Raw genomic sequence first — 25,650 nt, 5'->3', positions numbered from 1 at the left:
GAAACACTGCGGTCCGCCTTCTTTTAGCCTATAGGTTTGTGTTCTACTTGCTTGCATACCTTTGACAAATCTGCATCAGAACGCCCTGGGATTTGTCCGCCACCAACCAAGCCTCATTCCAGCCCCTCTCGCTCCAGCCGGCTCCGCCCTAGAGCTGAAAAGCTCGGGCCTGGCAGGACAGCCTGCTCTTTTGACAGTGACGGTTTCGTTTTCTTTGACGGTGTTTCTCGTACTAGATTTGCAAGCAGTGAATCTAGGCGACGAAAGCAGTTGAACCTTTGATCCATGGAATCTCTCTGCAAACTAACCAAAGACTGTGATCTAGGAAATAAGGCTTATTTCCGTGGGGAAAGAAGACACTATAAAGAGTTATCTTGAAAATGTAGGCTTCAAGCGGGTTTGGAGGGCAAGGAAACACGAGGTGTCCCCCAGATCTGCGCGGAGGTTCCGCTGATAGGAAAATAAGTAGGGCTCTTCTTACTAAGGCACCTTTAATTTTAATAAAAATAGTGGAGTAATAATAACTTCCATTGCCCGTTGCTATGGATTTTGGCCTGGGCCAAGCCGAACAAGTTTAATCAAGGATGTTACACATTCCGGTTTGTTTCATTTTTCTCTCTCCGCTGAGAAATCCCCAGTTATTCTCGCTCGGAAGAAAAAAACGTAGCTTCCGTAGTCGGCAGGATTCGAACCTGCGCGGGGAGACCCCAATGGATTTCTAGTCCATCGCCTTAACCACTCGGCCACGACTACATAGCCTCATAGGGTTTTTTTCAAATTATAGACAGGAAAGAACACAAACCAGAGTAACCGTTGCCCGATGTGCAAGAAAATAAACTTTGTGAGTTGAACACAAACCTTCGGGTAAAATGAGGATTTGGTAAAAAAATTAAAAAGCCACCCTCTTGCCGCCTAGGCAATTGAAAGCCCTGGGATTAGGGTCCTCACCTCTGAGCACCAGCCTTTCAAGCAAACGAGTCAATTCAGTAAACCGCCAGCGAGGCCTGCCTGCTCTGGGGACCAGGCTGTGGTCTGAGCTCGGGCTCTCCCCTCTAGAGTGGCCACAACCAGAACCAAACTTTGCTTACTCCGAGGCGGAGTCAGGCCCTAACTTCCAGTCGCCTCTGATGTATTGCCTTTGAACAACTCATCTTCCAATAGTCCTGGACGATCATAAGCACAATGAAGACAGAGTGGGAGATTAGATAGCTTGTGTGAAATCACCACTTTGACCGAGGAGGAAACGGGGCAGAAATAGCTGGTGAATTACAGTTGCAATGTCCACTGCAACATTGTAAAAGCAAAACAAAACAAAACAAAACAAAACAGGAAGTAATCTGTTCATCGTTAAAGTATTAGTTTTATGCATTCCTACTGCAGGGAACCGTGCAGCTGTTAAAGAATTAGATCCTTATCGTTTTACTTGGAAAATGTGTGTGAACATTAATACACAAAACAACAAATATAAATAGTCCCATTTATATAAAATGAAACCCAAAATTAAACAAATACATTTTAAAAAATCTGAAAGGATACTGACCACCTAACAAGAGAGCAAAGTGGAGTGGAAGTAAGAAATAAAAATGTCTATTTCAGTTACTTTTGTATTCTTTAATTTTTTCATAATAGGCATTGCTTTCTGCAATATTTTTGTAACTGGAAAATATATAAATGGAAAAACAGGTTACAATCTATATACCACTACATAGTCTTACATCAAAAATCTGGATAGGTATTAACGAAAAACTTAATACTAGTTTCCCTTGGGTTTTGGAACATAGCTTCTCCTTGTTTTCTTCTTTCAGCTTTTCTCTCTCTCTCAAATTTTCAGGTAAAGCATATGTATTTCTTTGTGTTTAGATTTAAAGTATCCCCACACTTTCTTTAAAATTGTAGGATGATTCCACATCGCTTGTCATTTGTTTGAAGAAACACGGACATGGCACCACTTGGCAAGCCATGGAAGATTAGCCCTGAGCTAACATCCGCTGCCGTTCCTCCTCTTTTTGCTGAGGAAGACTGGCCCTGAGCTAACATCCGTCCCCATCTTCCTCTACTTTATATGTGGGAGGCCTACCACAGCATGGTGTGCCAAGCGGTGCCATGTCCGCACCCGGGATCCGAACCAGCGAACCACGGGCCACTGAGAAGCGGAACGCGCACACTTAATCACTCTGCCACGGGGCTGGCCCCTATTATGTCTTGTTGATGTATTTATTCCTTTATCACTATGAAATGTCCCTCTTGATCTGTTTCCAGGCAATAAGCAGGGACAATTTGCTTCTCATTTGTTCTCCTTCTCCCAGCTATCAAAGTTAGTCACTGTCTGAAGTTGTTTACTGTGTGAAGAACATTGTTTGATATACTTTATTCAGTTTTCTATTTTACGGTGGCAGAGTAAGTCTGGTCCCAGGTTCTCCACCATGGCAAAAAAGAGAAGTCCTTCTGGCATTGATCATTTTAAGTCCACCGATCTGACTTTAAATCTTGGTGGGATATCATCCTTCCCTTTGTGTGTGTTTATTCATCCTTTTCTTCCATGATCCTCTCCTTAAATATACACATTACTGCAACTAACTCTATTCCTGGTCAACACTGTAAGGGTTAACAGTTAGAACAAGTCCATAAAAAAATTGCAGTCAAGATTCAATAAGCAAAAACAGTGGGATGGATATATACACTTCATTTATATATAATATATAATATATATGAGAGATTTGTAGGAGCTGGTTAAGTAGCCTCTATTATGCTGAAGTTTGAAGTCCATAGGGCAGACTGTCAAGAAAGGAAGATGTATGTAAAGTGGGGAAGATTAGAACAAGCTGGGACCCACAAGCATGAACTGGAGCCCCACAAGATGGACAGAAATCTGTGCAACTCTGATTGCCTCTGACCTGGGTGGTGCAGATGTCCTGCAGAAGCCAGGGCCCTTTGTTTGTAGCTAAACACACACGTTTGGTCCAGGAAAGAAGGAGACTGAAGGAGGATCCAGGGGAGGGTGGGGAAGTTGTAGGCCCAACTGCTGCCGCATGACAAGGTAAGTCAGCAGATGAGTTAGTGTGAGCTACGAAATGGCTGCTACTTGACTTTCTTTCCCCAAATCTCTTACAAGACTATCTCTTGAGGACTGTCCAACCAGAAACCTACAGAAGGGGGAATTCTGGAGAATGTAGTTCAACCTGGCCAAGTTGATATCAAAGATATGAAGAGAATGTTTTGGTATCTATATATGTACAAGAACCAATAGCATACTGTCTTAACTGCTGTAGATTTAAAAATAATGTCAATAAATATTGTATAAGTCCTCCAACTTTGCCATCTTCTTCAATATTTTCTTGTTTTTTAGGTTGCTGTACATTTCCAAATATGTTTTGAAATCCTGAGTTAATTTTCATAAAATACGTATGTGGAGGTTGATTGGGATTTCATTGACTCCGTTAATCAATTTGGAAATGGTCATCATCTTGACAAAACTGAATCTTCCAAAAAATGAACATAGCGTTTTCCTCCATTTAATTTCCACCAGCAATATTTTGTAGTTTTTAATGTAGATTTCTTGCACATCTTTTGTTAGATTTATTCCTAGACTTTTAAGATTTTGCTGCAAATGGAATATTTGAATTTTAATCTCCACTTGTTACACACACATACATTTTGTATAAGGTCTATAATGAAAAGAAGAAACAGAGACAAATAGTGTTCAGTCTTAGCTGAAAGTGGACATCTACATATGACTTCAAATGTGAAGTAGAGTGACTGAAGAAATAATGTAGTGAATAACCCTGCTGCACAAGTCACTCTTTAACATTGTAACCACTAACATTAACATAACAGAATGGTAATCATTAATGCTTAAATTAAAATGTTGTTTAAAATTTCAGGTTTGTTTTTACATCCTGGGAGATTGTTTCTTGATTATGAACTTTGATGGTGACTTCACAGAAGAACTCATATAACACTCAATCATTCAACGCACCTCTCATTGTCACCTAATACAAAATCATGAGACTCCAGAATTTGCTAATATTCACACCCTCCTACCATGCATGATGCTGCTGTATAATACTTCCATCCTGTACCTATATTCTAAATATCAGTCATTATTAAAAATAATGTTTATTAACTTTGTTGCTTACTATAGAATTTTGCATACTATTCTTTCATGACGTCTAAATTCATATTTAGTAATTTATCACATGTTATATCTAATATTCAAGTTATATTTGGGCTTTTATTTCAATGAGTGTATTTTTCCTTTATTGTTCTATTGGTTTCTTTTTCTTCTTTCAACTTTTTATTTTGACATAATTTCTAATTTATTGGAAAAGTGGCAAGCATAATACAAAGAATTTTTATAAATCCTTTACCTAGATTTACCAAATGCTAACAATTTACCACATGTGCTTTATTTTTCTCAATAGATAGATAGATATGGATAGATTTACATATATGTAACTTTTTTAGTTGTTGAAAGTGAATTTCAGACAAGATGTTCCTTTATCCCCAAGCACTTCATTGTGTATTTTGTAAAAACAGAGGCCTTCTCTTTCCTAACCACAGAACAATTATAAAAGCAGCATTAAAACTCTTATTTAATTTATACACCTTATTAATGTTTTGCCAATTGTGTGAATACTTTATTTCAGGAAAATTACATTGCATTCAGTTGTCATGTCTCTTTAGTCCTTTAATATGGAAGAGATTCTTAATCTTTCTTTGTCTTTCACTTCACTGACATTTTAAAAACTAAGTAGGTCAGGTGTTTTGTAGAATGTTCCCTCCGTTTGAATTTGTCTGATGTTTCCTGTAAGTTAAATTCAGATCATGCGTTTTTAGCAGGAATACCACACAAACGAGCATGTGTCCATTGTAGTTCGTCATATTGGGGGGCACGTGACGTTGATTGTCCTAACATCGGAGATGCTAACTATGATCAATTGATTAAGGTGGTGTCTGTCATGTTTCTCCACTGTCAAGTTACTGTTTTCCTTTTGCACTACTCACCACACAATTTATGCAGCTCACTTCTTTTTCATTATATTTGGTTGCTTGAAAAGAATAAGTTCAATGAAGAAGAAATTTAATATTTGATAGACGAACAAGAACAGTTTGTCAGAGCCTCAAAATTCGGTGAAAAGATCCGGCCACCCCATCCTGGAATTGAACCCGTACATTCCAGGTGACAGGCGAGGATGCACAGCCCTACGCCAAACAGGAAGTACTTGAGGGGGAAAAAATACCTCTCACTCCACCCCTATTCCAGACTCCTGGACTGCATGATCCCGGGAGACAGTGCTGGTTTACCTGCTGGTGTGACGAATCTCTTAGTAGAATCATAAACAAATATCTCAGGTTCGACTCCCTGCCAACGGAGCAGTGAATCAAGGATTTCACGGAGCTTACTTTTTTAAGTGAGATATTTTTTGCATTCTCTCAAGAAGGGCGTGATTTGGTGGAGGAGAAAATCCGAGGCGGGGGTTTCAATGATAGGAAATGAACTGGCGTCATGTTTGTTTGTTTTGTTTTTTGCCTATGGAGGCAATTTTTTAAAACATCATTGCACGGTGGGAGCTCTCTGGCAGTAAAATTTTGAGTGGGGGCTGGAGCAGGACATGTTTAGTCAAGAAGTTTGCCCTGCCGTGGTAGGAAGTGGTTAGTGAGTTCCTTTCCGTGTAATTTCAGATTGTCAAACTGATGATTTGAGAAGGTAGTACTAAATTCAGAGAGGAAAAAACATCCCGTAGTCGGCAGGATTCGAACCTGCGCGGGGAGACCCCAATGGATTTCTAGTCCATCGCCTTAACCACTCGGCCACGACTACACCTGCTGAAAAGAAACGAATTGACAGGAATCACGTGGCAGACTGAAAAAGTGATGTGTACAAACCCGCGTCTTTAGTGAGCCTGGTGGAAATGCTGAGGTGAAATGAGAGAGGAAGGGAGGCTAACCTGTCGGACATACCCAGGAATCAGGGGCACTGGAATGAGAGACATAAAGCCGTCACCGCATAAGCATCAGCGTTACCAGCAAACTTCAGGTTAGTTCAGATCACGCCCCGCGAGCGCCTGCCTGCTCTGGGAACCCGACCGGCTGGTGCGAGCTTCTGTCCTCACCACCACTGGCGTCAAACCTAGCCCATACCAAGGGGGAGGCAGGTCCTAACCCTCTTCTAGTCTGGGATGTTGGGACTTCCCGACGCCCAAGGCTCCTCTTTCATTAACGCTGTGCGAGGTGGATTCCAGGCAGGGAATCGCTTCCGCTGATTTGCGTTGCAGGTTGGGGGCGCGAAGAATGATGTGGAAAAGCCGCCTCTGTATCCCCTCGCCGTGATGTTGCTAAGCCTTTGGGCTCATACTCTGCTTTGAGTTTTAGCCGACGCAGGGGCTATTTCTTCCTAGATTTAACCAGCGCAACAGGTTTTCTTTTTCTCCTTACATTTCGACCTCAGTTGCTCAGTCACAGTGTTTTTGCCAAGTCTTGAAACTGTTTTTGTCTATCTTGCTTAGAAAATCTTAATCTAATTTTTAAAAGAAGGAGAAAGAGGAAGAGAGATCAAAGAAAGAAGGATTTATTCTATCATCTAAACAAAGAAGAAAAGGACGGAGAAGAGGAGTGAAGAGTGAAATGGTGGGGAGGGGGTGAAGAAAGACTGCATTTCTACTGACGTAAAATCAACTCTAAGAAACCTATGGTTTAATGGAGTGGAGTCTATTAAGTCGAGTTTTGGGTAAGGAGCCAGAATCCATATTTAACTGAGCAGTCTATTATATAAACTGTCTTTTCTATCAAAATGAGTATCAATCACATAAACATTCTTTAAAAATCATGCCAGGTTACGGCATGACTAAATGCAAATTTTAAGTAAAATGTAAGTTGTGTTATAGATGTTGCCACAGTTAGTCATATCATGGCCCTTTTATTTGGTCTCCTCGTTTTAAACAAGAATATAACGTTTTAGGTAAATTTCTTTGGATCTCTAGTTTGAAGGAAGTTAAATACTGAAGAAATAACACAAACGTTTCATGGTTTAAAAAATATCCCATCAAAAAAGGAAAGTGGCTGTGATTAATGCACACTGAATTTGTTTTTTCTTTTTTTTACTTAGAATACAATGAACAGAGATCCTTGACAGTTTCAATCTTGTCATATATAGTTCAAAACAGGCAGAACAAATCTATGATGTTAGGAATCAGGAAGTGATTGTTGAAGGTAGTCATGGCTGAGACAGTCCATGGGGCGCCTGCTGGAGATGTTGGGAATTGTTGTTTCTCATTCTGGGTGCTGGGTACATAGATATTGTTCACTTTGTAAAAATTGCTTGAGCTGTATAATCAGGGTTTATGTACTTTTCTGCTTCACTACTGCATTATACTATATGTCAATAAAAAATTACTTAAAAAACAAAGCCTCTCAAGTTGTTTTAAGCAGAAGGGATTAATAAAGAATTGCAGAAGCTTACAAAATTTTTTTAAAAGAGGGGTAGGGGGAGGTGCCAGCTCTAATCCAGCCCTGCGGAAATGATTCCCGAAACAACCCTGCAGAAATGTCCTCCCAGAGAGGCTGCTATTGTGTCTACAATCAAGAAAGTAGGAAATGAGGATGCTGCCACTGGAATCATTGATTTCAGGCATGTATTGCCTGAACTATACAGCAGAGATTGGCACTACAATATTCTCTCTAGGGCAGTGGTTCTCCAAATTTAGCAGGACAGCTATCTATCATGACAGAAAGCAAGTCAGCCTGGGTCTTAATTTGTAAAGGGAACAGAGTGATGACAAGGAGAAGTCAAAACCATTGAAAGAAAAGTTTAATGTTACTCATAGTTACCCTAGAAATGAGAGGCATGGCACACCACATAGGGCCACAGAGGGAGGCACCAGTTTTGGTCAAGAGGCAGAAAAGAGAAAGGGGAAAGCATAAGCCACAGTCTCTACTGAGATTTCCACAGGAAAGAAAAAGCAGGTCAGTTTAGTATTGGCTAATTTGAATAATTCTTTGAGCTTTAGGGCATGGGAGCTATCCCTAGTTGTCTGTTACCTGGCTCTGGGCTGATGTAGGACACAGGCAATATTGGCTTAGTGTGAGAGAGTTAGATAAAGGAGGTGGTTCAGACCATGGGCTCTGGATTGCAGGTGATGTAAACAACTCTGGCAGTTAATTTGGCCCTGTGATTAACGGGTACCAAATGGACAAACGCAGAAGCTAAGAAAATACGGAACAGTCAGAAAGCAATTTACATTTCTCAACAAGTTGTCAAATGCTGCTGCTGGTGCTGGTCTGGGGACCACACTTTGAGAAACACATGTTCTGGAGCACACCATGCCTCCTAGATGTGAATTAGCAACACAATGGATGTGCCTTACCTTGCAGAAAATTCCAACAAGTCCATGACAATTCTTGTCTTGTCAGCACAAAAAACAATGAACCAGAAGTTGGCTCATTTCCACATTTGAAAACTCCAAGGCAAAGCTTAAGTCACACTTAGAACCCTAGCTGAAAGGGAGATAGGGAAATGTAGTTTTAACTTTCTAGCCTCTATAGTGTGGGAAGAATCACCTGAAGGAGATAGAAATAGATGGTTACTGCCAAAAATGGGGGGCCTGCCCACAGGATTAACAATAATTTGTCAGTATCACCCTGAGGGGAAGTTGACTGTCACTGTCCTTGAAAGAGGACTCTACTGTTAGAGACCACTGTGTCAGCCACTGCCCTAGGAGACTACCCAGATTCCTACCATCTGATTTCTTGCAGATAGCATAGTCTTTTTTCTTATTGATTTAAGGAGTTCTTTATACATTCTAGACATACGACTTTTGTCAGATATATGTATTACAAATATCTTCTTCTACTCTGTGCCTTTTCACACTGCTAATAGTGTCTTTGGAGGTACTAAAGTTCTTAAATTTAAAGAAGTCCAATTTATCAATTGTTTTTATGGTTTTTGCTTTTTGTTCTTATTAAACAGGACCTCTTTGCCAACCCAAAGTTCATGAAGATAGTCTCCTGTTTTCCTCTATAACTTTCATTGTTTTACCTTGAACATTTAGGTCTTTAATCCATCTTAAATTAGCTTAGGGAATAGTTTACAGAAGAGATCAATGTCCACATTGTTTTCCTTTGTATATTCAGTTGACGAAGCACCACCTCTTGAAAAATTTATCAGTTTCCCCAGCGAATTGCGAAGACACTTTGTTAAACGTATGTCATTTTTTTATGGACATACCTATTTTGTTCTGTTGATCTCTTTGTTTATCTGTATGTCAGTAACACACTTTCTTAATTAGTTTACCTTTAGAATAAGCCTTGTTACGTGGTAGCAAAAGTCCTCCAGATTTGTACTTCCTCTGCAAGATTTCCTTTCCTATTCAAGTTCTTTCCACTTGCACATACATTTTAGAGACAGTTTGTTAACTCTACCAAAAGTTCTGTTTAAATATTTTATTTCAATTACATGGAATCTGAGTCTTTCAATCAATGAATATGGTATATCCTTTCATTTATCTAGATATTTAAAAAAATTCTCTGCACAGTGATTTGGAGCTATTAATGTAGCCCTGTTGCACATTTTTATTACATTTATTGTTATATCTATTATGTTATTGATAGTTTTCTTGCTATTGTAAATGACATTTTAAAAAATTGTCTATTTCTGTCAGTACAACATATATTTGAAAATTGAGTTTTGTATCCATCAAATTTGCTATTTTTACTTAATAATGCTAATAATTCATAGATTTTTGGAATTTTCTGAGCACATAATCATATCAACTTCAAATGACGACAGTTTTACTTCTTCATTTCCCATTTTAATATCTTGTAATTTTTTGCCTTGTCTTATTTCATCTGCTAAAATCTCCAATACTATGTTGAATAGCAGTCATGTTTGTCTTGGTCCCAATTTCTGGGAGAAAGTGATAAATATTTACCATAATTAGGATGTTAGATGTAGGATTTTGTTTATATGAATTATGAGATTAAGAAGTCTCCTTTCTATTCCTAGACTGCTAAAAATTTTAAAAGAGTGGCACTGAATTTTGTCAAATGCTTTTCCTGCATCTACTGATAAGATTATTTGCTTTTTCTCTTTCACTTTGTGATAAATTTAAAGTGACTTGTTTTTTATATTAAACAAATTTCATGTTACTAAAACAAACATTACCTCTTTACTTTTGATTGTTCTTTCTGTACGTTACTGGAGGTGATTGCTTTTATTTTGTTTAGTGGTTTCGCATCTAGAATGTTTAACACAAAGATTAATTTATAATTTCTTCTCTAGTGACATCTTTGTCAGATTTTAGTATGAAGATTATGCCAGCCTCCGAGAAGAATTGGGAAGTGTTTTTGCCTTTTCTATTTTCTGAAAGAGTATATGTATGATATTAGCTCTTCCTTACTGTTTTAAGATTTCAACAGAGAAGATACTTTTGCGTAGTGCTCGCTTTGTCAGAAGGAGTTATAGGCTGAATTGTGTATCCCCAAAAGTTATATATTGAAGTCCTAACCTCCAGTACCTCAGAACGTGACTATGTTTGGAGATAGAGTCTTTAAAGAGGTGATTAAGTTAAAATGAGGCTATTAGGCTGGAAACTAATACACTCTGGCTGGTATCCCTATAAGAGGAAATTTGGACACACAAAGACACACCAGGGATGAGCAAGCACAGAGGAGTGACCATGTGCGGACACAGCAAGAAGGTGGCCATCTGTAAGCCAAGGAGAGAGGCTGCAGGAGAAACCAAACCTCCTGATACCTTGCTCTTGGACTTCTAGCCTCCAGAACTGTGAGAAAATAAATTTCTGTTGTTAAGCCACTCAGTCTGTGGTATTTTGTTATGGCGGCCACAGCAAATTAATACAGAAGGTAATTATGATTTTAATTTCTTTAATAGACTTCAGACTATTTGAAATTTTAATTTCTTTTTTTAACTTTTTATTAAGATTATGATAGTTTACAACCTTGTGAAATTTCAGTTGTACATTACTGTTAGTCCTGTTGTAGGTGCACCACTTCACCCTTTGTGCCCTCCCCCACCCCCCGTTTCCCCTGGTAACCACCAATCAATTCTCTTTGTCTATATGTTTAACTTCCACCTATGAGTGGAATCATACAGAGTTCGTCTTTCTCTGTCTGGCTTATTTCACTTAACATATTACCTTCAAGGTCCATCCATGTTGTTGTGAATGGGACGATTTTGTCTTTTTTTATGGCTGAGTAGTATTCCATTGTATATATATACCATATCTTCTTTATCCAATCATCAGTTGATGGGCATTTAGGTTGCTTCCATGTCTTGGCTATTGTAAATAATGCTGCCATGAACATAGGGGTGCATGGGACTTTTGGAATTGCTGATTTCAAGTTCTTTGGTTAGATACCGAGTAGTGGGATGGCTGGGTCATAAGGTATTTCTACTTTTAATTTTTTGAGAAATCTCCATACTGTTTTCCATAATGGCTGCACCAGTTTGCATTCCCACCAACAGTGTATGAGGATTCCTTTTTCTCCACAACCTCTCCAACATTTGTCACTTTTTGTTTTGGTTAGTTTTGCCATTCTAACAGGTGTAAGGTGATATCTTAGTGTAGTTTTGATTTGCATTTCCCTGATGATTAGTGATGGTGAGCACCTTTCCCTGTGTCTATTGGCCATCCGTGTATCTTCTTTGGAGAAATGTCTGTTCATGTCCCCTGCCCATTTTTTGATCGGGTTGTTTGATTTTTTGTTGTTGAGCTGTGTGAGTTCTTTAAATATTATGGAGATTAACCCTTTGTCGGATAAATAACTTGTAAATATTTCTTCCCAATTAGTGGGGTTTTTTTTGTTTCAATCCTGTTTTCCCTTGCCTTGAAGAAGCTCTTTAGTCTGATGAAGTCCCATTTGTTTATTCTATTGTTTCTCTCAGCTGAGGAGTTATGGCGTCCGAAAAGATTCTTTAGAAACTGATGTCAAAGAGTGTACTGCCTATATTCTCTTCTTATTGTTTCAGGTCTAATCTTTCGGTCTTTGATCCATTTTGAGTTTATTTTTGTGAATAGTGAAAAAGAATGGTCAATTTTCATTCTTTTAAATGTGGCTGTCCAGTTTTCCCAGCACCATTTGTTGAAGAGACTTTCTTTTCTCCATTGTAGGCCCTCAGCTCCTTTGTCGAATATTTGCTGTCCACAGATGTTTGGGTTTATTTCTGGGCTTTCAATTCTATTCCATTGATCTGTGCACCTGTTTTTGTACCAGTACCATGCTGTTTTGATTACTGTAGCTTTGTAGTATGGGAAATTTTAATTTCTTTTTGCATCTGCTTTTGTAAGTTGTGTTTATGAAGGAACATGTAATTTATCCTCTATTATGGATTTTATTCCCCCCGAACAATTCATTTCGTCCTCTATCTCTGATCTTGATATCAATAAGATCTTTAATGTAGTCCTCTTTTTTTTTTTATTAATGTTATGATAGATTACAACCTTGTGAGATTTCAGTTGTACATTTTTGTTAGTCATGTTGTGGGTACACCACTTCCCCCTCTGTGCCCTCCCCCCACCCCCCCTATTCCCTGGTAACCACCGATCAGATCTCCTTATCAATATACTAACTTCCACCTATGAGTGGAGTCATATAGAGTTCGTCTTTCTCTGACTGGCTTATTTCGCTTAACATAATACCCTCGAGGTCCATCCACGTTGTTGTGAATGGGCCAATTTTGTCTTTTTTTATGGCTGAGTAGTATTCCATTGTGTATATATACCACATGTTCTTTATCCAATCATCAGTTTCTGGGCATGTAGGCTGGTTCCACGTCTTGGCTATTGTAAATAATGCTGCCATGAACATAGGGGTGCAACGGACTCTTGAGATTTCTGATATCAGGTTCTTAGGATAGATACCCAGTAATGGGATGGCTGGGTCATAGGGTATTTCTATTTTTAACTTTTTGAGAAATCTCCATACTGTTTTCCATAGTGGCTGTACCAGTTTGCATTCCCACCAACAGTGTATGAGGGTTCCTTTTTCTCCACATCCTCTCCAACATTTGTCACTCTTGGTTTTGGATGTTTTTGCCAATCTAACGGGTGTAAGGTGATATCTTAGTGTAGTTTTGATTTGCATTTCCCTGATGATTAGCGATGATGAACATCTTTTCATGTGTCTATTGCCATATTCATATCTTCTTTTGAGAAATGTCTGTTCATGTCCTCTGCCCATTTTTTGATTGGGTTGTTTGTTTTTTTGTTGTTAAGAATGTAGTCCTCTTTTTATCCTTGATTTTTCTTCTCTGTTTTTCATTCTTTAAAAAAAAATCAGTCTTGATTTGGGGTAACAATTTTACTAATTAAAAAACAAATTTTTGCTTTGTTGATTTCCTCTATTTTTTCTTTCTTTTTCAGTGATTACAGCTTTTATTCTTATTATGTTTTTCCTTCTAACTTTTTAAAGTTTAATTTACTGGATTTTTTAGCTAGGTTCTTGAAATGAAAGCTTAGATCATTAAATTTCCGTTTTTCGTCTCTTTTAATATGTGAATTTGGAGCTAAAAATTAGACTTTGAGCACTGTTTTATCTTCATGGCACAAGTCGTGATGTATCCTATTTTCATTATCATTCAGTTAAAAATATTTTATAATTTTTTAACTTATTTGACCAATGGGATTACTTAATTTTCAAACTTTTTGGAATTTTTGATTTATTTATATTATTGATACTGATTTTTATTTAATTATACTGTGCTCAGAGAACATACTCTGTGTGATCTCAATCTTTTGAAACGTGTTGAGACTTGTATTATGCTCAGAATATGGCGACTTTGTTAAATGTTTCATGTGTACCTCAAAAACAAAGATTCTGCAGTTGGGTAAAATATTAATCCTATTGCTTAAAATTTCCTTACTAAATTTTTGTCTGTTTGTCCCATTAGTTATTTCTATAGAAGTATTAAAATATTCAAGTATGATTATGGGTTTTTTCCCCTCCATTTAGCTCTGTCAATCTTTTGTTTTCTACACTTTGAAGCTGTTATTATGAGAATACAAATATAGGGTTGTAGTATCTTCTTACTAAATTTACCCTTGAGGTTATGAAACAGCCTCATTATTTCTAGTAATGCTTCTTTCTTGAACATCTATAAAAGTCCAATTATTATCATTAAAGTGGTTCTGGTCTATCTTTTTTGCTTACTTGTTCTGATATGTCTTTTACATTCCTTAATGTTAATCCTTTTAAAAATCCATATGTTTAAATTGTACACCTTATAAAGAGCATGTAGTTTGGGTAAATTTTTTCCATTATGACCATCTTTGTCTTTTAATTCAAATATTTAGTCTACTTACATTCAAGATAAATATTTATTTAGTTGAGTTTGCATGCTATTCTTTTAATTTTGCTAATGTGATCATTGTTCTCTAATTCCTGCTCCCTTGCCTCTTTTTAGATTGAAAAGTATTTATATTATTCTACTTCTCCTGGATTAATTTTCAGTTATATATAAAAGATTTTAGTGTAGCTGTCTTCTCATCTTTTATTAGATTTACCCCAGGGAATTGACACTTTTGATGCTATTGAAATTGGAACTTTCAATTTTTAATTTCCACTTTCTTTTCTTGGTACATACAAATACACTTGACATTTTGTATATTGACCATGAAATCAGCTACCATGCTAATTCACCAATTAATTCCAATTTTCAGATTCTTTATTTTTCTTTAGTCTCAAGAATGTCCTTTATTATGTCTTGTAATGTGCATCTGCTAGAGAGGAATTCTCCCTGCTTTTGTTTGAGTTAAACCATCCTTATTTTGCCTTAATTTTCCTCATTTTATAAATTTAGGTATAATTTACATCCCATAAAGAGCACAAATATTAATTATACAGCTTGATGAATTTTAACATATGCATATACCTGTGTAAAAATCACCATGATCAAGATACAGAATATCTTCAGCAATACAAAAGCCTCTCTTTTGTACCACTCCGATCAGTGCATGCCCTCTCCCGCAAGGTCAATTACTCTCCTCATTTCTATCACCATAAAATAGTTTTGCTGTTTTTGCACTTCTTCTAAGTGGAAATGTAAAGTGTGCACTCTTCTGTATCTTCTTTTGAGTGACATTATATCTGTGAGATTTGTCCATGTTACTGTATCAGTAGTCAATCATTATAATGACTGTATAATATTACACAATTCCATTCTACCACAGACGGACATTTAGGTGGTTTCAAATTTTGATTATTACAAATAAAGTTGTTACGGACATGCGTGTATATGTTATTTATGTTAGTTATATACTCAAGCAGTGGAATATCCAAGTCATAGGAAATACCATGCTTAGCTTTTGTAGATATAGGGAAACATTTTTTCAAAGTGGTTATTCTAATTTATACTCCTACTAGCAATGCGAAAATGTTCTTACTACCAATCAGCATTGTTAGAATTTTTAATTTTAGCCATTCTGGTGGGTGTGTAATGCTATCTAATTTTGGTTTTGATTTGCATTTCTCTGATGACTAATGATGCTGAGTGCCTTTTCATATGCTTCTTGACCATTTTGAATCTCTTGTAAAGTATCTGCCAATTTTGTACAATCTCTTGTAAAGTGTTTTGCCCATTTTCAAATTAGATTGTCTGTCTAATTCTTATTGATTTGTGGAGGTTCTTTATATATCTGTATATTAGTCATTTGATGGTATATATAAATACAAATCCCTCCTCCCATTCCACGGCTTGGGTTTTCACTCTTTTAATGAGTGTCTTTTGCAGCCAATACATTCTTAATCTAAAATGTCTAACTCATCAACTTATTTTATGACTTGGATTCTTTATGTCCTGTTTGAGAAATCTTTGCCTCACCTAAGTCCATGAAGATATTCTACTATGTTTTCTTCCAGGAACTGTGCTATTGTTTCCTTTCACATGAAGGTCTATCTTGAAATAGTTTTGTTTATAATTGTGTGTTTATGAGGTAAGATTCAAAGTTTATTTTATTCTATATGTATATCAAAATATTGCATCATCATTTATTGGATCATCCTTGCTCTTAACTGAATAGACCTAGGACCTATTTTGTAAATTGGCAGCATAAGTCTTCTAGTTTAGTTTCTCTTCTTCAATATTTACTTGACTTTTCAAATTCCTTTGAATTTCCAAATATATTTTGGAATCAGTCAATTTCCACAAAAATACCTGCTGAGATTTTGATTGGAATTTCATTGAGTCTATTGATCAATTTAGGAAAAAATGATATCCTAATACTGTGGAATCTTCCAAAATATAAACCTGGTATATCACTTAACTTATTTAGCTCTTCTTTAATTTATCTCAGTAAAGTTTTGTAGTTTTTAGTGTAGGCTTCTTGCACACTTTTGTTAGACTTATTTCTAGCTGATAAATGTTTGTAATGCTATTGAAAATGGAATTTTACTTTTCACTTTCCTGTTGCTAGTATATCTTAACATGTGTGATATTTTACATATTGACCATGAAGGAAGTAACCATTAGTAAGTAAATTCACTTACTAATTCCAATAGTTTTTAGATTCTTCTCAGTTTTGTACATTTATAATCATATTATCTTCCAACAATGAAGGCTTTATTTATTTCCCAATATTAATATCAATTTCTATTTTCTTGTTTTATTGCACTAGCTTTTTACTTCCAGTACAATGTTGAGCAGAAGAGATAATGTAGACATGCTTGTCATGTTCCCAAACTCAGGCTCATTGCAGATATTTTATAGTTAACCTTTATTAGACTAAAGAAATTCCCTTCTATTCATCATTTGTAGAAGTTTTTTAATCATGAATTGATGTTGAATTTATCAAATTCTTTTTCTCTGTCTGCTAAGAGGGTCATTTGGTTCTTGTATTTATTCTAGTGATGTGGTAAATTACATTTTAAAAATATTAAATCAATCTTGAATTCCTAGAATAAATCCCATTTGGTCATAATGTTTTAGCTTTCAAAAAAATATGCTCAATTTGATTTGCTAATATTTTGGCTAACAGTTTAGAATCTATGTTTATAAGAGATATTGGCCTATAGTATTGCATTCTCATGGTATCTTTTCAGGTTTGGTGTCAGAGTTATATTGGTCCCATAAAATGAACTGAATGATGTTCTCTCTTTTTCTCTTCTCCAAAAAGGTTTCTCTAAGATTGATGTTTATCTCTTGTTTGTATAGAAGAATTCACAAATGAATCTATCTAGGCCTGGAAGTTTATATGAGTGACTTTTTAACCGTGGATTTAATTTCTTTAATAGGCATAAGACAAAGATTTCCTCGTGTTTTTTGTATCAGTTGTAATATATTGTGTTTTTCAAGGATTGTATCCATTTCATCAAATGCTTCACATATATTGACATAAAGATGTTTATAATACCTCTTTCTTGCTTTTTCAGTATATTTAGGATATATATGAATATCATCTATTTCAATCCTATTGCTGGCACTTTGTGTTTTATCTTACTCCTTTTTTTTTCTTGGTTACTCTTATTCACAGTATACCTATTTTATCAATCTTTTCTAAGAATCAACCTTTTACTTTGTAGATTTTCTCTGACGTATGTCTGCTTTCCATTTGTTGATTTCTGCACTTATTTTAAAGCTCCTTCTACTTTTTGCATTTAAGTTTCTGCCTTCCTAAAACTTCTGGAATTAGATCACTGAATTTCACCCTTTCACTAGTTCTAATGCATGCAGTTAAAGGTAAAAATTTCCATCTAAGAACAGCTTTAGCTACATCAAATGAATTAGGATATACCATATTTTTGTTACCACTCAGTTCAAAATATTATAAAATTTCTATTGCACTTTCTTCTTTGACCCATGGAGTATATAGACATGTATTGCTTTTTTTTCCAAAAATTCAAAGGTTTCTGGTAGTCTTTCTGGAATACACAAAGATTGAGCCTTTGTTATGATTGGTCTATGTTAGACTTTCCTCACTTTTAAGACCTAGCCCCTACTCCTTTTGTGTGGTCTTACAGCTAGAGTTTGTCACTTACTGCTAAGGGTTAAAGCTTCTGAAATCTTAAATGACACCTGATAGTGTTCACCAAGTTTCCTCCAACTGAAAGAGACAAAACCACGCAGCTGCTGAATCCCTACAGATCATTAGGCTTCCAGTTGCTCTTTCCTACAGAGTTTTGGAAAATCTTCCTGAGTATGTGAAATTTAGGCCTTAGCCAATGATGTAAGGAGAATTTATACATAGAAAGTTGAGCTCCTTCTCTGTGGTTCCCCCATTATCTGAATTTTGACTCTCAGGGTCTACGGATTTGGTAGCCCCAAACACTGACGAGTGTCTCCTCAGTCCAGTGCAACTGCTTCCTTCCATTTGAAGTCTATTCCAAAATGCTGCAAAATAGAACATGACCTCAAGGGCAAGCCCTCATGCAACTCATATCCTGTGTTTCTCTTCTCTCAAGGATTATAGCCCTTCAAGCTCTGCCCACATTGATTGCTCATCGGTGCCTTTATAGTTCTTATCTATGATGAATCATTTTTTGTCCATAAAAAAAAGAATATTTTGTCTCTGAAGAAAATAAATAATAGTTAAAGACAAATGAGATTCAATTTGTTAGGTGAAAAGGAAGGAACATCGATCCCTCAACTGTGTGGTTGAGTTACTGAAGAAATAATCTAGTGGTTGCAAAATAATATTAACTTTTAAATTAGACTACCAAAATTTCATGACAAAATGTTAATAACAAATTTTAAATTAAAATTTCAGATTCATTCTTATATCTTGGGAGGCTGTTCCTTCATTTAAAAACTGTTTGGCTTTGAACATGGCTCACAGAAATACTGATTTTAACACTCATCCATTCAGCAACTAGTCCAAAGTATGTATTGAGTGTATTTCTAATTCTAACCTTATTTGTCATTATAAGGGAATGTAGAATGATTTGGATTTGGTCACACCTTCTCATCTTACATGTTATTGCTGTTTGAATCTTATTACTATCTTGTTTTCATATCTCAAAACGTAGTCATTATTAAACAATGTTGTTTTAGGCACATTCTTTATTTAGCTTTTCTCATTTGTTAGGAATTTCCTTGCTCACTATAGCATTTTGCATTTCATTCCTTCATCAGTTCTAAACTCCTATTCATTAATTTACTCCTTACCTCTTTCATATCTATGGTTCAAACTGTATATTTGTGCCTATAAATTTTGATGAACATATTTTTCATTTAGGGTTTTTAGTCCTTTTCATCTTTTGATCTTTTATTTTGAAATACTTTAACTTTGAAATAACTTCAGATTGACAGAAAAGTTACAAGAATATGGAGAATTCCTGGCTACGTTTTACCCTGTTCCCCAAATGTTAGCATATTTAGCATATTACTGTATTCTTTTCCTTTTCTCTTTCTCTGTTATATATATGAGAGAAAAGCATTTATGTATATACATATATACTTTTTTCCAAACTGTATAACACTGAGTTTGAAAACACCCCTTTACCCTTAAATATTCCAGTATTTTCTTAAGACAAAGGAATTCTTTTATATAACCATAGAAGAATTAATACTGATAAAATAATATTATTTAATCTACAAGCTTTATTCGAATTTCACCAATTGTTTCAATAATATCCTCTATAGCAAAAAAAAAAAAAAAAAAAGTCACAGGTCATGTGCTGCATTCAGTTGTCTTTAGTCTGGAACATTTAATCTTTCTTTGTGTTTCATAATATGTATTGCTATTTTTGAGGAGTATAATTCAGTTATTTTGTAGAACGTACCTTTAATTTGAGTTTGACATTTCCTCTGATTAGAGTCAGATTACGCATTTTTTGCCAGCAGTAGCACAAAAGTGACATTTATCACATCAGGAGGTAAATTTGGCTTGTCCCAAAACTGGTTGAATCACTTGGTTGGAGAAGTACCTATACCCGATTTCTCCACTGTAGAGATGCTGGTTTCCTCTTCATACTACTGAATACTACGTCACTGACTATTTTGTTGGTACGCATTTGACCGGAAGAACAGAGAAAGTGACCACCGGAAGGTACTTTCTAAGAATCAAACTTTTCTCCTCTCCAGGAAGATCGAACCCTGGTCTCCCGCGTGACAAGCAGAGATACGCACTACCACACTAACAAGGAAAAGGACAAGAATGCTGTTCTAAGAAATCCTCATAAAGCTACTCAATGTTGTCCTTATTCCTTTGCTCCGCAGGCTACGTTTCCCCCATCAGCCTTACACAACACGATTCAGCGTCCGGGCCGAACGTGTGCACGTGTAGCCTTGAGTCCACTCCAGTCCCTCCCTCACTTCCGGGAACAGGCAGCGCGGTGGGACTGCGGGAGATGGCGCTAAGTGAGAGACTTAAAAGGCAAAAGGGAAAGATAAAAAGTGCCCTCTCTAGTTTACTTTGTTGATGCACTGGTTTCTGTCTTCACTCACAACCTTTATCTGAATCCTAGCGAACACAGCAGGGAGTCGTTAAACCCTAAAAGAGGCGTAAGTTGATTCTACTGAGGCTTTAAGAAGCAGGGTTTCGAAGGCAGGCAATGCAGAGGCGAAGGAAAAGAAGACTGTAGGGGAACGTAAGAAGGAAAGAAAAGTCTGTTCCCTGCGTGTCACGCAGAAGCCACATGGTGAGTTTGCCTGGAACAGAGAAAAAGCACCACGTAGTCGGCAGGATTCGAACCTGCGCGGGGAAACCCCAATGGATTTCTAGTCCATCGCCTTAACCACTCGGCCACGACTACCTGAACAACTGGCTCCCTATGTCAATCCTCAAAAAGAAATTCCTTCAGGTGACCTACCACAAGAGCGAAAGGGAAAACAAGTCAGGATAAAAATGGCCCCTGGCACAAGAAAACATACTCTATGAATTGAATAGAAACCCTCAGTTGAAGTGCAAGTTTGGCATGGAGATCAGCCTCTCTTGGGCAGCCGCGAGAATGGAGAGCATTAGAAGAGAAGTCCTCACGGAATCAGTAATAGTTTCCCCAAACGACTTAGGCTTCTGTATTATCCTCATCTGAAACCAAACAGACTTCTCAACGAAATGGAATCAGACTCTCATCCTAGTTCTAGGCCTGATTCATGTACCCTTTGTTTGGAACTTCCAGGCATTGAGGCTCCTTGATAAAGGCTAATGGCTTTCAGAGAGGGACTTTATTCCTCTGAAAAAGCTTCCGGCACCCCCTTGCAGTGGCGTCAGTAAGCGCCTAGGCCTACATCAATCCTAAGAGCATCAATCCTGTAGGGTTTGCACAGTGCTTTGCATTGCACAATGCGCTTCCACGCTACAGTCGGGTGAAAAACGAAATTTATAAATGGTTCGTGAGTTCCTGTCCCCCCTGGAACCTGGCTACCTTCCAAACGGATGATCCTAGTTTGATTTTTGACCAAAGCAAGAGTTCATTTTCTTAAAATTTAACCAAGGCCAGTATGTTTTCTTTCCTCCTTCTTATGTTGGGGTCTCAGAGTCTAAAGCTGTGGGTCACGTGTTTTCCTGAGCCGGTTGGGTGCATAGATTACTTTTATTGGCTTTTGTCTATTTCTTGGTATCACATACTAATTTCAGAAAAGAGGAAAACGATAGCAAATGGAGAAGTCACGTCGCCTAAACAGAGAGATGAGGAAGAGGGATAAGAAAAGAGAGGGAGAGAAGAGAGTGACACTAAGGAAGAAGGGAGAGAAACAAGAAATCAATGGTTTTATGGGAAACAACATGCTCTGAAGAGATAGGCACGAAGCAGCTTTGATATAAATTATGTATAGAAGATTGCTGTCCATAATTTATACACATCACATCCTTTTATTTGGTGTACAGATTTTTGTCAAGCATATATGATTTTTTTTCCTTGCTAAAGTCATTTGGAATGCTAGCTTTGATTGAAATTAGGTACTGAAGAAATACCAAAAACCTCTTGTGCTTAAAAGAAAAACCTGCAAAATAGAAAGCAATTAGTGATGCATTTGAACTAACATTATTAATCAGCATGTTGTTTGTTTTATGGTAACAATGAACAAGGGGTGGACACGGCTGCAACTTCGTTTTACTGGACTGAAAATTTTCTTTTAAATGGCAGACTGGATCTTGGCAAAGGAAGAGTGAAGGTTGAATTGCAGGAAACAAAATAGTTATTATTTTAGTCCTAGACTGGAAACAAACCAAATGTCCATCTACAGTGGAAAAGACAAATTGTGAGGGTTTTTTTTCATACAATGGAATACCACACCATGAAGAGAGTGAAGAAACTGCAAGTACACACAACCACATTGATGAAATCATACAAACTAATATTGAGTGGGGAAAAGCTACACACAAAAGAATGCATACCATAGTGCATTCCAACTTTAGAAAGTTCAAAAACAGGTGAAACTCATCTACAGTATTAGAAATCAGGATAATAATTACCCTTGGGAAGTAGTGACTGGGAGTTTTCCTCTACCCTTAGGGGGAATTTCTGGGATTCTGGTAATGATTGTGGTTCTCAAATTGGATGCTGGGTATATTGGTGTGCTTGCCTTGTGTAAATATATTGAGTTGTTCACTCTCATATTCTTTTTTGTATGTCTGTTAAACTTCAGTAAATATTTCTCTTTTAAAAAAATCCTTCATCAGTAAGATGTAATACTTTTGCTGCCACAAAAAGGTATGTTATATATGACTATTTATTGGTGACACACACTAAGATATTCATTATGTATTTTTCGAGTAAAAACAAAAATTTGATTAATACCCAAATCCTATCCATTGTGCAAAAAGGCACATTACTAAGGCAGGGTTGTATCTTAAATTATTAATCTATGCATTTTCTGTGAATTTCCATCCTTTTCTGTTCTTTATTTGGCACCTTGAGATAATTAAATGAACTAATTCAAGCAAAGTGTTTAGAGCTTGGCACCAAGTAAAAACTCAATAAACTTTGTCTTTTATTCACTAAATTATACCTTCTATGCAGATAGTGTTTCTTATTGGTGCTTGGCATATAGTAGGTACTCAATTCATATTTTGCCTATACACTTAGGGAGTAATATGTTGCTTCCTATGGTTGCTTAGTTTTTTATGTGTAGACCTAGTGGCTAAAACTAGATAGAGTAGTCACTGAGGACAGGAATTATATATATATTTCTTTCTGTTATCCTCAATATGTATTCGAAGCCTTATTTGTATAAAGTGTGGCTGAAAAATTTCCAAACCATCAAAAAAATGGTTCCATTTGCTTAACAGTTCTTTCCTCACACATTTTACTATAAACAGCAAAGAGAACCAGGCTGCACCTTCCACACTTTGCTTGGAAATCTCCTCAGCTAAATATTCAAGCTTATTGTTAAGAAGTTCTGTTTTCCACCCAACTGTAGAGCACAATTCAGCCACATTTTGCCACTTTATAACAAGAATCACTTTTCTTCCAGCTTCTAATTACATGTGCCTCATTTCCTCCTGAGTCCTTACCAGAAGCACCTTTAACAATCATATATTTTTAATTAATACACGTTGTTATTATTATAATTTCTTTTTAAAGATTGGCACCTGAGCTAACAATTGTTGCCAATCTTCTTCTTTCTTTTTTAGTTGCTTTTTCTCCCCAAATCCCCCAAGTAGACAGTTGTATATTTTAGTTGTGGATCCTTCTGGCTGTGGCATGTGAGATGCCTCCTCAACATGGCCTGATGAGTGGTGCCATGTCCGTGCCCAGGATCCGAACCAGCGAAACCCTGGGCCGCCAAAGAGGAGAGGGTGAACTTAACCACTCGGCCACGGGGCTGGCCCCAACACTTTATTATTTTTTAACAGCTTTAGATTTACACAAAAATTGAGCAGAAAATACAGAGTTCCCATATACCCTCGTTCCCCCACCTGCAGTTTTCCTTATTATTGACATCTTGCATTAGGGTGGTAACTTTGTTACAATTGACAAGTTAATTAATAAATTATTATTATAAATTATTATTAACTAAAGACTATAGTTTACATCAAGGGTTCACTCTCTGTTGTACATTCTATGGGTTTTGACAAATGTATAATGACAGATCCACCATTACAGTATCATACAGAGTAGTTTCACTGCCCTAAAAATCTCCCGTGCTCCATGTCTTCATCCTTTCTTCCCTCCCCCAACCATAGTTTTGCCTTTTCCAGAATGTTATATAATTGGAATCATACAATATGTAGCCTTTTCGCATTAACTTCTTTCACTCATCAATATGTATTTAATGTTTTTTTGTGTTTCTTGTTAGCTTGATAGCTCATTTCTTTTCATTGCTGAATAATATTCCATTGTATGGATGTACCACCATCTATTTATCCATTCACTTATTGAAGGGCATCTTGGTTGCTTCCAAGTTTTGGCAATTAGGTTTTTGTGTGGATGTAAGTTTTCAATTCATTTGGATAAATACCAAAGAGTGTAATTGCTGGATCATGTTGTAAGAGTGTGTTTAGTTTTGTAAGACACTGCCAAACTGTCTTCCAAAGTAGTTGTACCATTTTGCGCTCCCACAAGCAATGAATAAAAGACATATTCTTTCTTAAACTCAGGAAATTGTTCATCTCGTTACTAGTGTTAGAGATTAAAAGTGAGAGCTTGAGACCAAATTACTAAATTCAAGTCCTAGCTTCTTCATTTACTGGCTATGTGACCTTGGGCTAGTTACCTGTGCCTCAGTTTCCTTTTTTGTAAAGTATGAATAATAACACAGAAATAACTTCAATAGGTTGTTTTAAGAATTAAATAAGTTAATAGATATAAAGCACTTAGAACACTGCCTGACACACAGAAAGTGTTAAATGGCAGCTGATTTCATACTATCTCTCCTTCCTGATGACCAATATCCACATCCTCTGTCTTTTATATCTATTACTCCATTCTCCTTTATTTCATTCATCTTTTTCTTTTGAATCATGGAGGAGCTTTAAAAGAATATCCTACACATAAAAGTGTGATTCACTTTTCCACAACATTGATTCAGTTCTTCTCCAGTATGATTTTAATTATGTTGCTGCATCTTAAATATTTTTGCCATATGTTTTAATCCTTTTTCATCTAGTGTCTTTATTTCAGCCTGTTCTCTCACAGCTTTCATTCTTGTTTCATTCAAGCCATGTCTTCTTGCAATCTACTGGGAATACCAAATTTTTTCCTGAAATTTTCTAGGTCCTACAGTAGATCTTTCCTGAAATCTGCTCTTAGAGACTTCTAGATATTGTTCCCTTTCCTTTGACTTTGTTTTCATACACTCAGTGTTAGAATTTTCAAGTTTAGAGTTTTGTCAGCCAACAGGCTGAGTGACTTGACCTTAGCCCCTCTATGCAAATGCTGGGGTCGCAAGGAAGCACGTAAAGTGCGTGGGGCACACATTTAAAGATATAAAAGCCTACCGACTCCTGTTGGATTCTTTTCTGCCAAGGACACAATGACAGACTGGCCTAAGGCTCCATTCGCAGCTTTGCGCTGGCTGAAGTAGGCATACACAATGCACTACTGTAGGGCAAAACATGGCAACACCACCTCCTAGTTTAAAATGTGGGTCGCGACCCATTTGAGAATCATGAAAGCAATATAATGGGTCACGACTAGAATTTTTAAAACGACAAAGGAATAGGACACTAAATAGAATGCAACACAGGCAATAAAGGTAAGGAATGCATCGCGAAATGCTTGTTTGCGTTTTTAAATTATATTTATATGTCTTACAAT

The 25,650-nt window shown here is 36.7% G+C and overlaps 3 non-coding genes across 3 annotated transcripts; all 3 read right to left on the bottom strand.

Moving 5' to 3' along the window:
• Positions 1–671: 671 nt before the first annotated feature.
• On the bottom strand, positions 672–753 carry TRNAS-AGA (transfer RNA serine (anticodon AGA)). Its single transcript has one exon. It is a non-coding gene; the product is annotated as a tRNA-Ser (tRNA).
• Positions 754–5,739: 4,986 nt separating this feature from the next.
• TRNAS-AGA (transfer RNA serine (anticodon AGA)) lies at positions 5,740–5,821 on the bottom strand. The gene has a single exon. It is a non-coding gene; the product is annotated as a tRNA-Ser (tRNA).
• A 14,800-nt stretch (positions 5,822–20,621) lies between these two features.
• Positions 20,622–20,703, bottom strand: TRNAS-AGA (transfer RNA serine (anticodon AGA)). The gene has a single exon. It is a non-coding gene; the product is annotated as a tRNA-Ser (tRNA).
• Between the last annotated feature and the right edge of the window lie 4,947 nt (positions 20,704–25,650).

This window comes from Equus caballus, chromosome 20 (genome assembly GCF_041296265.1).
Source record: "Equus caballus isolate H_3958 breed thoroughbred chromosome 20, TB-T2T, whole genome shotgun sequence".
NCBI lineage: Eukaryota > Metazoa > Chordata > Mammalia > Perissodactyla > Equidae > Equus > Equus caballus.
The sequence above is the reverse complement of the archived record's forward strand: the minus strand, read 5'-3'. Positions and strand labels throughout refer to the sequence as shown.